We start from the raw sequence: 13,908 nt of genomic DNA, 5'->3' as shown, positions 1-13,908 counted from the left end.
GGACATAGTGGTTTCTCAAAAGATGCTGGAGGTGGTGCAGGAGATGCAGAAATACTGTGGAATGAGCCAAGGGAGCAAGAAGCCATAAAATCAGACTGGAAAAGTGCTGTCAACAGAAGCGAGTTTCGGTCCCAAAACACTAATTGAGCAAGGGCATCCCACACCTTGGGTTTCAAAAATTTGCGATTTTCCCATGATTGACCACTTGATTTCAATCAGTGGAGGTGGGTTTCAAACCCACCCAAACTGAAATCCATGACCAGAGGAGGCGGACCTGTGTGGGAGCGGTGGCGGGACCTGAGAGAAGGCGGAGCGGCCATAAAAGAGCGCTGCAGAGGAGGCCCGACAGCGGAGTGCTGCGAGTTGGGAAAGAGTCCGAGAGCGGGAGCAGTCAAACAACAACAACTGCGAAACCGCTAAAGTGACGTCACAACCAGCGAAGGAGCTGATTGGTAAGTAGGACCTGGTGAGTATTTCTACAGTCCAGTCGTTGAAGTAAAAGTAAGGTTTCTAGTTTAGAGTAAGTAGTGTTTAAAGGGAAGTAAGGTCTGACGTAATAAAACTCACTATACACTTGGTTCGAGTATAAAGCAAGGCTTTAATCAACTTGTTTCAAAACATGGAGGTCTAGTTGTACTTCACTAGTTCCTGTCTTACAAAATGTCTCTGGACAAGCTGGGCTCACGCCCGAGTATTTATACTCCTTGGACGGCGCCACCAGCTGGCCGTCCAGTGTTATTTCATGCGTTGTTTCTTCATGATGATGAGATTTATAACAAGGTCCCTAGTGCATTTAATATTCTTTAATTTAAAGGAAGTAAAGGGAGTAAATTAAGGGTAGGACATGGCAGGACAGCTCAGCAGCGTGGAGTGTTCCTCCTGTGCTATGTGGGAAGTCAGGGACACTTTCGGTGTCCAGGGCGAAAGCATGTGCAGGAAGTGTCTCCAGCTGCAACTACTCGAAATCCGCGTTTCGGAGCTGGAGTTGCGGCTGGAGTCAATGTGGAGCATCCGCAAAGCTGAGTTCTTCGTGGATAGCACGTTTAACGAGGTGGTCACACCGTAGGTAAAGAGTATACAGGCAGACAGGAAATGGGTGACCGCCAGACAGAGTAAAAGAACTAGGAAGATAGTGCAGAAGTCCCCTGGGTCCATCTCCCTCTCCAACAGATTTTGCTGGGGGAGATGGTTTCTCAGGGGAATGCAGCAAGAGCCAAGTCCGTGGCACTACGAGTGGCTCAGTTGCACAGGAGGGGAGGAAAAAGAGTGGGAGAGCAATAGTGATAGGGGATTCTATCGTAAGCGGAATAGATAGACATTTCTGTGGCCGCAGATGTGACTCCAGGATGGTATTGTTGCCTCTCTGGTGCCAGGGTCAAGGATGTCACTGAACGGCTGCAGGGCATTCTGAAGGGGGAGGACGAACAGTCAGAGGTCGTGGTTCACATTGGTACCAACGACATAGGTAGAAAGAGGAACGAGGCCCTGCAACAAGAATTTAGCGAGCTAGGTAGCAGATTAAAAAGCAGGACCTCAAAGGTTGTAATCTCTGGATTACTCCCGGTGCCACGTGCTAGTGAGTATAGGAATAGGAGGATAGAGCAGATGAATGCGTGGCTAAAGAGTTGGTGCAGGCAGGAGGACTTTAGTTTCCTGGATCACTGGGTCTGCTTCTGGGGAAGGTGGAACCTGTACAAGTCGGATGGGTTGCAACTGAACCAGAACGGGACCAACATCCTTGCGGGGAGGTTTGCTAATACTGTTGGGGGGGATTTAAACTAACTTGTCGGGGGATGGGATACGGAGTGGAGCTATAGTTGGGGGCGATGCACAGCCAAACATAGAGGAGAAAACAAGTCAGCCTGGAAGGCAGAGCAAATATGTAATGGCACAAGGGAGTATGGCAAGGCTGGATGGCATTTATTTTAATGCAAGGAGTCTTGCGAGTAAGGCAGATGAATTGAAGGTGTTGATGAACACATGGGAGTATGATATTGTTGCTATCACAGAGACATGGTTGAGAGAGGGGCAGGACTGGCAGCTCAATATTCCGGGGTATAGAATCTTCAGGCGAGACAGAGGGGGATGTAAAAGAGGAGGGGGTGTCGCAATATTAATCAAGGAGTCAATTACTGCTGTAAGGAGGGTTGATATCTTAGCAGGTTCCTCTAATGAGGCCATATGGGTAGAACTTGAAAACAAAAAGGGGACAAGCATTTTGCTGGGAGTGTACCATAGGCCCCCAAACAGTCAGGGGGAGATAGAGGAACAGATATGTAGGCAAATCTCAGAGATGTGTAGAAATAATAGGGTAATAATAGTAGGGGATTTCAACTTCCCCAATATTAACTGGGATAGTCAGAGTGTGAAAGGCTTAGAGGGTGCGGAATTCTTAAAGTGCATCCAGGAGAGCTTTTTGAGCCAGCATGTAGAAAATCCTACAAGAGAGGGGGTGGTACTGGACCTAATTCTAGGGAATGTAGCCGGGCAAGTGGTAGAAGTGTCAGTAGGAGAGCATTTTGGTGACGGTGACCATAATTCGGTGAGATTTAAGGTAGTCATGGAAAAGGACAAAGATGGACGGGAAATAAAGGTTCTAAATTGGGGGAAGGCCAATTTTAATATGATAAGGCAGGATCTGGCCAAAGTGGACTGGGATCAGCTACTTGTAGGAAAATCCACATCAGAGCAGTGGGAGTCTTTCAGAAAGGAAATAGAGAGAGTACAACGCCAACATGTTCCCGTAAAGGTCAAGGGTGGGACCAACAAGCCCAAGGAACCCTGGATGTCAAGGGATATACAAGAATGGATTAGGAAAAAATGGGAGGCTTTTGGCAGATACAAAGGACTAAAAACAGTGGAAGCCCTAGAGGAGTATAGAAAGTGCAGTGGGGTACTTAAAAAAGAAATTAGGATAGCAAAGGGGGGGCATGAAAAAACACTGGCGGGCAAAATAAAGGAAAATCCCAAGGTGTTTTATAAGTATACTAGCTGGGGGAGCCCGGCTTTGCCAGGGCTGTTTTGGGCCGGGCGGTTTAAATCGAGTCCCAGGCTTTGGGGCCTCTCTGTGTCCCTCTGTGAATCTGCTGCCAGGCAACATTTTAAATCGAGTCCCAGGCTTTTGGGCCCTGTCTCTGTGTCCCTCTCTCAATCTGCTGCCGGGCAACATTTCTACCTTTTAATACCTTGAAAGATGAAAGTGAAAGTACTTATAAAACGTTTTTGGTAAATCTTATGTTATTTTTAAAAGAGATACTAACTTTTTCGAAGCTGGATTAGCAGATTTTGAGCTGGAAGTAAATGGGGTTTTTAGCTTGAGGCAATGGCTGCCAGATCCCTGAGATGGAAACGATTAGTCCCGCCCACAGACGCAGCGATTGGCCAACCATCAGGCGACTGAACTGTAGGATTGGTCAATCGTGCCGGCACAGGATTGGTCGACCTTGACGTCAGTCAATCAATGCTACTTAGCAAATAATGAGTTTAATTTTGAAGGTTTTTTGCATAACGCGCGAACAATTTTTGTCCAGCCGAAACGTAAATATGCTTAGGACGGTTCTGGAATCGTCAGCTTTCTTTCGACGTAACGCACGTGTAGGTACGCTCTATAACTTTCGAGTTAATTGAAGACAGACAGACAGACAGACGGAATGACAGACAGAAGTATCCTTTTATATATATAGATTAAGGGAAAGAGGATAACCAGGGAAAGAGTAGGGCCCATTAGGGACCAAAGTGGCAATCTGTGTGTAGAGCCGGAAGATGTGGGTGAGGTTTTAAATGAATATTTTGCATCTGTGTTCACTACGGAGAAAGGCGATGTAGGCATAGCAATCAGGCAGGGAGATTGTGATATACTTGAACAAGTATTGAGAGGGAGGAGGTACTAGCGGTTTTAGCGGGCTTATAAGTGGATAAATCCTCAGGCCCAGACGAGATGTATCCTAGGCTGCTCTTTGAGGCAAGGGAGGAGATTGCAGGGGCTCTGACACAAATTTTCAGAACCTCTCTGGCCACAGGGGAGGTGCCAGAGGACTGGAGGACAGCTAATGTAGTACCATTATTCAAGAAGGGTAGTAGGGATAAACCAGGGAATTACAGGCCTGTGAGCCTAACATCAGTGGTAGGGAAATTATTGGAAAAAATTCTGAGGGACAGAATTAGTCTCCACTTGGAGAGGCAAGGATTAATCAAAAATAGTCAGCATGGCTTTGTCAGGGGGAGATCATGTCTAACCCATTTGATTGAATTTTTCGAGGGGGTGCTAGGTGTGTGGACAAGGGTAGTGCAGTTGATGTAGTCTATATGGACTTCAGTAAGGCTTTTGATAAAGTCCCGCATGGGAGACAGTTCAAGAAGGTAAGAGCCCATGGGATCCAGGGCAATTTGGCACATTGGATCCAAAATTGGCTTAGTGGCAGGAGGCAGAGGGTGATGGTCGAAGGTTATTTTTGTGACTGGAAGCCTGTGTCCCGTGGTGTACCGCAGGGATCGGTGCTGGATCTTTTGCTGTTTGTAGTGTACATTAATGATTTAGATATGAATGTAGGAGGTATGATCAGTAAGTTCGCAGATGACGCGAAAATTGGTGGTGTGGTAAATAGCGAGGAGGGAAGCCTCAGGCTACAGGACGATATAGACGGGTTGGTCAGATGGGCAGAATAGTGACAAATGGAATTTAACCCTGAAAAGTGTGAGGTGATGCATTTTGGGAGGACTAACAAGGCAATAGAATACACAATGAATGGTAGGACCCTAGGAAGGACAGAGGATCAGAGGGACCTTGGTGTGCATGTACACAGATCCCTGAAGGCAGCAGGACAGGTAGATAAGGTGGTTAAAAAGGCATATGGGATTCTTGCCTTCATTAGTCGAGACATAGAATATAAGAGCAGGGAGGTTATGATGGAGCTGCAGAAAACGCTAGTTAGGCCACAGCTGGAATACTGTGTGCAATTCTGGTTGCCACACTATAGGATGGATGTGATTGCATTGGAGAGGGTGCAGAGGAGATTCACCAGGATGTTACCTGGGCTGGAGCGCTTCAGCTATGAAGAGGGACTGGGCAGGCTGGGGTTGTTTTCCGTAGAGCAGAGAAGGCTGACGGGGGACTTGATTGTGGTGTACAAAATTATGAGGGGCATAGATAGGTTAGATAGAAAGGAACTTTTCCCCTTAGTAGAGGGGTCAATAACCAGGGGGCATAGTTTCAAGGTAAGGGGCAGGAGGTTTAGAGGGGATTTGAGGAAAAACTTTTTCACCCAAAGGGTGGTTGGAATCTGGAACTCACTGCCTGAAAGGATGGTAGAGGCAGGAACCCACACAACATTCAAGAAGCATTTAGTTGAACACTTGAAACGCCATAGCATACAAGGCTACGGACCAAGAGCTGGAAAATGGGATTAGAATAGACAGGGCTTGATAGCCGGCGCGGACACGATGGGCCGAAGGGCCTCTTTCTGTGCTGTATAACTCTATGGCTGTATGAAACCCGCCTCCATTGGGAAAATCGTCCCCATGGTTTCTGGGTGCTATGGAGCAGTGCACAAGAAGTTTGTCTCTTTGGCCCTTCAAATACTTGAAGGGGAGAAATTTGCAAGGCTGTGGAGAATGGGACTAATTGGATAGCTCTTTCAAAGAGCTGGCACAGGCTCGATGGGCCGAATGACTTCCTGTACTGTAAGATTCTATGATTCTAACTAGTAGTCTTACTTCAATTAGTAAACTGTTTGAGTCTGTTATTCAGGATGAGCTTCCTAAGTACTGTAACTGGAAAAATAAGAATCCATCAGGGCCAGCCAACTTCATTTCTGGTTGCTTGACCAATTTATAGATTTCTTTGAAGAAATAACAGAGAGGATAAAGGAATTGCAGTGGATGTAATTGTAACACCCCTGTTCAAACAAGGGGAGAGGGATAAACCTGATATCTACAGGCCAGTCTGGCTAACTTGATTGTGTTCTTTGATGAAGTAACAGAGAGGGTTGATGAGGGGAGTGTGGTTGATGTGTATATGGACATTCAGAAGTGGTTTGATAAAGTACCACATAATAAACTTGTTAGAAAAATTAACACCCACGGCATTAAAGGGACAGTGGCAACGTGGATATGAAATTGGCTTAGGGACAGAAAGTATAGAGCAGTGGTGAACGGTTTTTCAGACTGGAGGGAAGTCCTAGAGTCATAACGGCACAGAAGGAGGCCATTCGGCCCATCGAGTCCGTGACGACTCTCTGTAGAGCAATCCAGTCAATCCCATTCCCCCGCTCTATCCCCATAGCCCTGCAAGTTTATTTCCCTCAAATGCCGATTCAGTCTCTGCTTCCACCACTTCCGTCGGCAGCGAATTCCAGGTCATCACCATTCACTGTGTAAAAAAGTTTTTCCTCACATCCCCCCTGTATCTCCTGCCCAAAACCTTAAATCTGTGTCCCCTGGTCCTTGTACCATCAACTAGTGGGAAAAGCCTTTCCCCGTCTATCCTATCAAAACCCATCATAATCTTGTAAACCTCTATCAAATCACCCCTCAACCTCCTTTGCTCTAATGAAAACAAATCCAGCTTCTCCAACCTGTCCTTGTAACTAAGATTCCCCATCCCTGGAACCATTCTGGTAAATCTCCTCTGCACCCTCTCAAGGGCCTTCACATCCTTCTTAAAGTGTGGTGACCAGAACTGGACGCAATACTCCAGTTGGGGCCTAATCAGCGCTTTATAAAAGTTCAGCATAACTTCTCAACTTTTGAACTCAATACCTCTATTTATGAAGCCCAAGATCCCATATGCTTTGTTAACCATTCTCTCAATATGTCCTGCCACCTTCAGAAACCTATGCACACTAACTCCCAGGTCCCTCTGTCCCTGCACACTCTTTAGAACTGTGCCATTAAGTGTATATTGCCTCTCCCTGTTCCTTCTGCCAAAATGCATCACCTCACACTTCTCTGTATTAAATTCCATCTGCCACTTGTCTGCCCATTCTGTTAGCCTTTCTTTGTCCTGTTGCAGTCGATTGATAGCATCCTCACTGTTTGCCACACCCCCAAGTTTGGTGTCATCGACAAACTTAGAAATTCTACTCTGTATTCATAAATAGAAGTGTACAGTGGTGTCCGCCATGGGTTGCTATTAAGGCCACTGCTCTTTTTTGATCCATATTAATGAGCTGGACATGGGTATAGGGGGCATAATTTGCAGTTTGCAGATGACACAAAATTGGGAAATGTAGTAAATAGTGAGGAGGATAGTAACAGACTTCAGGAGGACGTAGACAGACTGCTGAAATGGGCAGACACATGACAGATGAAATTTAACGCAGAGAAGTGTGAATTGATGCATTTTAGTAAGAAGAATGTGGAGAGGCAATATAAGCTAAATGGTGCAATTTTAAAGGGGGTGCAAGAACAAAGAGACCTGGGGAAAAAACAGAAAATGCAGGAATACTCAGCAGGTCAGGCAGCATCTGTGGAGAGAAAAACGGTTCAGGTTAATGACCTTTCATCTGAGAGACCTGGGGGTGTATGTACACAAATCTTTGAAGGTGGCAGGACAAGTTGAGAAGGCTGTTAAAAAAACATTCAGGATTTGTAAATGGAGGCATAGGGCTGGATTTTGATACTGCGGCGGGCTGGGGTTGTGTAATCCGCATTTCGTGTTAGCCACCTCTCTCTCGCTCTCTCTCCTTCCCACACAGACAGACAGACAGACAAACTCATTTATATATATAAAAATTATTTCTACTTTTTTCATAACAACATGCCCTCAAAAAACCCTCGGCACCGCCGGGCACTCCAGCTAGTAATTGTGTTGTTTAATTATAAACCATAGGAGTTGATTTCCTGCAGCAATACACATGGGAGTTGTTATATCTCAAGAGTTTAATAACCTTGCTTGTATAACAATTAAAAGAGTACGCAGGAGACAGAGTTCAGTTAACAGCCATCTTTACTTCCAGAAGAATCTCTTCAACTGAATGCACTCTATTTCCCATAGTGCATTGCACATCCCAACTACGGTAAGCTATGTGGGACAATTCAAATACAACAAACGGTGGCATAGTGGTTAGCACTGTTGCCTCACAGCGCCAGGGACCCGGGTTCGAATCCGGCCTCGGGTGACTGTGGAGTTTGCACGTGCTCCGGTTTCCTTCCACAGTCCAAAGATGTGCAGGTTAGGTTGATTGGCTATGATAAATTGACCCTTAGTGTTAGGGGGATTAAATACATGGGGTTACGGGGATAGGGTGGGTTATGTGTTGGTGTAGGGGTTACGGGGATTGGGTGGGATATGTGTCGGTGCAGGCTCGATGGGCCGAAATGGTCTCTATCTGCACTGTGGGGTTTCTGTGATTCTGTGATTCAAAATACACAACATCTCCTCCCCTCTTACATTAGATGTCCCAATAGAACCACAACATTTTTAAAACACAATAACCTGGGAGTGAGGGTAGACTTCCTCCAACCATGGCTATACCCATGGGGATTATTCTGCCCCAGATAAAGGGTAAGCCTCTGAACTATAAGTTCAAACGTATAGGGGCCCGCCGCTCTCTGGTAGGATACCGGCGGTCAACCTGGCTCTCCAGTTCATTGTCTCTCACAGGTGACGTCACCACAGGTGTAGGCGGCTGGGGTGCCTGTATACAGGTCTCCCTTGCTGATGAGATAGGGGCTGGAGCGGCTGCTTCCTCAGAAGGTGAGCCTCTCGGTGTAGAAAGCGGATGACCCACAGCGTCACCCAATGGCAGATAAACTGCTGTTGGTGGTTCAGTGGGTGTTGCTGCACTTCGTAGAAGCTGATCGGTGTGTCTCTTCCAGACAATGTCCTTGGGTGTCTGTACAGTGTAGAATACTGGACCAGTCTGTGCAATGACAGTAGCAGGAACCCACTTATGTCCACCACTGTAGTTCCGTGCCAACACATGTTCACCTGGACTGAAGACTCTGGGGGAGAAATTCGGTTGGTTGCGCCACCCATTAGCGCCTAAAGAGGCCGAGAAGTGGGGCGGTAACCAATTAGCGCACGGGCGCAGCAAACCCTGCGCCTCTTCCCATATTGAGCGGACATTTTGCGCCAGCGCTAAACCTTAGCGCCCGCTTATGGGCGCAGGAAGATCATGACGTCATTTCAGTGTGCAACGCCTTTTGGGCGCCCCGGACCGGAAATTCAGTGGTGCGCCCCTTCGTTCCGCCTGGCGCTAATAAGGACAGCTTACCTGGAACGTTCCCCAGTCGCTCTCGGGCTGGGGGAACGTTCTTTAAAGGGGACAGCTGTGGTATAAAAGCGGCAGCCATTTTTGGAGCACAACTTCTTCGAGAGTTAGAGCGAGTTGCTGAGCTGCACACTGAGAGCTATTTCACCACTGAGCCAGCGCTGGCAGAAGAACTTCAGCCTTCTGACCATCACCTTGCTGTTGGTGAGCATATCAAACGGGGAGACTGTCTGTGCGCACTTATTATGGGGGCTGCATTGGAGGGGAACGTCCTGCTGCTAAATCATCTGGAAAGGGCACAGAGACGTAGGGAGAGAGGGGCAGGCATGGCCAGACGGAGAAGGGCCAACAGACGTCGCCACACCAGACCTTACGCTGCCAGGGTTTTCCGACAACAGTTTTCCTACATGAACATGTCGGAGGAACAGTGTATCAGAAGGTTGCGCTTTAGTAAGGAGGTGGTGACTGAGCTGTGCCACCTGCTTCAGCCAGATCTGCAGCCTCAGTTAAGGTGCAGGACATCTCTTTCGGTGGCTGTGAAGATGACTGTTGCCCTGAACTTCTACGCAAGCGGCTCCTTTCAGGCCGCAACTGGGGACATAGCCAACATCTCGCAGTTTGCGGTGCATTGCTGCATCCGTCAAGTGACTGATGCCCTGTTTAAAAGGAGGTGGCAGTACATCTCCTTCCCAATGACCCCGGACAAGCAGCGGGAGCGCGCAGAGGGCTTCGCAGCAATAGCGGACTTCCCCATGGTGCAGGGTGCCATTGACTGCACGCACGTGGCTTTGCGGGCGCCTGTATTGAATCCGGAGGAGTTCCGCAACCGCAAGGGGTTCCATTCCTTGAATGTCCAGCTGGTCTGTGACCACCGACAGCTGATCCTGGCAGTGAATGCGCAGTTCCCAGGCAGCAGCCACGACGCCTTCATCCTGTGCCAGACCTCTGTTGCAGACCTTTTCGAGGCCCTGGCTCACCCAGGAGGCTGGCTTCTCGGGGACAAGGGCTAACCTCTGTGCCCGTGGCTGATGACCCCGCTCCGTTCGCCCAGCACCCCTGCTGAAGAACGCTACAATGCGAGCCATCAGGCGACGAGGAACATTGTGGAGCACACAATCGGCGTCCTGAAGCAGCGGTTCCGCTGCCTGGACCATTCCGGAGGAGCCCTGCAGTACTCGCATGAGCGAGTCTCCCACTTCGTGGTTGTATGTTGCATGCTCCATAACCTCGCTATCCTACGTGCCCAGCCAATGCCACCAGACATTGAAGCACCAGCAGAGGAGGAGGAGGAGGAGGAGCATGGCCATGATGGGAGGGAGGCACAAACTGGAAGGGCCGTCCGTCAGAGACTGATCAGAAGTCGCTTCTAGGCCCCTCTCACGGAATGCATGCTGACATTCCAAGAAGAGGAATGGAACCGTTCAGAGACCCCAAAGCCTGTGAAGGGCAAAATGCATGTAAATAGAAGACATGGCCATTGTAAATAAAGAAAGTTTTTTATTGTACAAAATGTGCTTCATTCCAACAAGACAAAGCAACGGCAACAGAAAGCAAAACTAACACATTGACACATCAGTGACTTGCACACCCGGGAGACTGTCCAGAACATAACCAACATTCAGACCAACATCCTCGGCCTTGATTTCTACAAATAAGACGTTACAGCAGCACCTTCTACTCTTTCCCCCTTGATGGTGATCTGCATCTCTTGTGAGATTGGCCCCTTCCCTCCCTGCAGCTCCTCCGTAATGGGATCCCAGTGGCTGCAGCAAGGCTGGGGGAGGCCTGCTGACTGTCCGAAAGCGCAGATGCCCCTGAGGGACGGCCTGGACGACCTCTGGCCCTGGAGGGCCCGGCTGCTGACTGCTCCATCTGTGCATGGGTGGAAGCAGTCTGTCCTGCAGGTGGTGGCAGCTGCAGTGGAGACGTTCCAGCGGTGGTATCAGGAATGCTGTCATCCTGAGAGTGGACAGCAGCTCCCTGGTCGGCCGACAAACTGGCACTCTGACGGGGCAGCACCGCAGCATGCGCAGCAATCGGATGGTCCAAAGATTGCTGGCTTGCTGTGGTGCTGCAAGGGCCCCGGGTAATCCTGCCTGATCCAGCGAGGGTGGCAGCGGTCACTGGTCGCGTGACCTCAATCTGCGTCTGCATGAGACCAGCGAGTGACTGCGTGGCAGCACTCAGCAGTTGCGTGGCAGGTGCCAGTGCTTCGGCGAAGGCCTGGACAGTCCTTTCCAGTGCTCTCCCGAGGCCTTGGACAGTCCTTTCCAGTGCTGTCCCGAAGCCCTGGACAGTCCTTTCCAGTGCTGTCCCGAAGTCCTGCGCACTCCTTGCCTGTGCTGCGCCGAAGTCTTGGAGACTCCTTGCCTGTGCTGCGCCGAAGTCTTGGAGACTCCTTGCCTGTGCTGCGCCGAAGTCTTGGACACTCCTTGCCAGTGTCTCGATGGATTCAGGCATCCTTGCCACTGCAGCCATGAGCTCAGTGTGCCTCAGCCCAGCCTGGGCGCTCATTTCTGCGAGGGCACGCACCTCTTCTGCGCTCTGTGCAGCAGCACTCGCGGCCTGACTCGCCCTCCGGGGAGACGGCCCCCGAGCTTCCCTACTCCCCTTGCATTGCTGCAGGCCGCTGGTTCCTGGAACTGGTTCCTCCTCAGAGCATTCCCCCCCCCGCTGCCCTCCAGGGATGTAGTCTCCCCAGTCTGCAGAGGGGCTGGCTCGCCTGAGGGTGGTAGGGATGGTCCGGCTTCCTCCTGCTCGTCGCCTCCGGAGTCAGTGGCAGTGGCAGCTTGAGGGCCCGGCTCCCGAGCTGGTGATGCAGCATCTGAAAGCAGGGAGGTTGAAGAGTGGCTTTAGCGAAAGGACAGGGTGGCAGCAAGGGATGCATGAGTGCTGTAATGCACTGACTTGGGTCCAAAGTGAAAAAGCATGCTGGTGGGGGGAACAGGTGGAAGGAGAGCGCTCAAGAAGGTGATGACCTTACCATCGCTGTGCACAATGGGGTCGGCAGCTCCAGAGGTGACAGGACCACTCATCCGGCTTCCAACAATCTGGTGGACTCGCTCCTCGAGGTCTGTGAGGGTCTGCAGGTGAGGCCAGCCTCCACCGGTACGAAGCTGCTCCCTACGGTTCCTGGCCAGCTTGGCCTGCAGGAGAAAGGACGGGAAGTGATGAGGCATGGTGCCCTGAGCTGACATTACATGCCCCCCATGGTAGAATAGCCCTTACATTATGCCCTGAGCTGACATTACATGCCCCCCATGGTAGAATAGCCCTTACATTATGCCCTGAGCTGAGTGTGCGTGTGTGTTTCCAGAAAGGGCCATGGGTGCTGGCTGGCAGATGGCCATTGGGACTTCGCGCACCCTCTGGCCATAAAGTCAGGTGCAGATGGAGGGATGAAGATGAATGTGAAAAATGCACTCACCCTAACGACCCGAGTGAGGTTGTTGAACTTCTTCCTGCATTGCACAGGAGTCCTGGACACCACGCTGCTGGAGGTGACTCTTTGGGCAGCATCCCTCCAAGCTCTGCGGGATTCGCTCTGATGAGGCCTCCTGCCATTCTCGGGGTACAGCACAGCTCGCCGGCGCTCCACTGCGCCAACCAGATCATCCAATGCCCCATCGCTAAAGCGCTCCGCTCTCTGCCTGACCCTCTCCATGTCTAGGAAGTTTTGAACGCCACAGGTAGGTCACCGCCGACTTTGAGGCCTACAAGGTGTAAAGTGTGGCTGCTGATGTTAATTGACCTGCCCCTTTAAGAGCCGGCCGGCGCCAGCGTGTCTCGGGGAAATCGATTAATGACAGCACCTGCGCTGCGCCCAGCCACCGAGAAATTGAGTAGCGCCGCCGGGTTAGCGCCTTAAGAGTACCGTGCAGCGCCTGATTTAGCGCCGCAATCACCCTCAGGGGCGCTGCAACCCAATACTGCTCGAGGTTGCGCCTGGCGCTAAACTTTGCGTATCGCCAAAACTAGCGCCCCAAGCGGGGCTATACCGAATTTATCCCCCTCTGTCTTTGGAGCGTTGTTCACGTCGCTTGATCTGCTTGTCCTGCTGAAACTGTACCACGTCTTTCACCTTTGGCGGTTTCAGCAGGTTGAAGTTAGTTTGTAGCTCTCTTTTGAGCAGTAGAGTGGCAGGTGATGCTTTTGTGGTCGCATGTGGTGTGTTCCTGTAACTCAACAGGAAACTATTCAGGCGCTGATGAAGCGTTCCCTGGCCTTGCGATGCCTTTAGAGAGTGTTTCATGGTCTGAACAAACCTCTCAGCTAGACCATTGGTCGCAGGGTGGTATGGTGCAGCCCTGATATGTTGTACACCATTCACCTGCAGGAATGTAGCCATTTCTTGTGACACCCACTGTGGACCGTTGTCTGAGACAAGTTGCATCGGAGATCCAAATCGGCTGAACACCTCACTTAACTTCTCGATGGTCTTCTCAGCGGTGGTGGACCTCATTATAACAACCTCTGGCCACTTACTGTGCGCATCAACAGCCACCAGGAACATTCTCTCTTCAAATGGACCTGCAAAGTCTACATGAATGCGGTGCCATGCTTCCTCCGGAAAGTCCCAGGGGTGAAGAGGTGCAAGCTGTTGCACATTACGAACTCTCTGACATGAGGAACAGGTTTTAGCTTTGTCCTCAATCTGTCCATCCATACCCGGCCACCAGAAGTAGCTCCTCGCTAT

The 13,908-nt window shown here is 50.1% G+C and overlaps 1 protein-coding gene across 5 annotated transcripts in view; it reads left to right on the top strand.

The window, feature by feature from the left end:
- Nucleotides 1-13,908, top strand: part of sh3pxd2aa (SH3 and PX domains 2Aa) — a 650,923-nt gene that overhangs the window by 408,147 nt on the left and 228,868 nt on the right. The window lies entirely within an intron of this gene.

Source organism: Somniosus microcephalus, chromosome 8, assembly GCF_052327205.1.
Source record: "Somniosus microcephalus isolate GS21.2 chromosome 8, FLI_Smic_1.0, whole genome shotgun sequence".
Lineage (NCBI taxonomy): Eukaryota > Metazoa > Chordata > Chondrichthyes > Squaliformes > Somniosidae > Somniosus > Somniosus microcephalus.
This window is presented reverse-complemented; position numbering and strand designations above follow the sequence as displayed.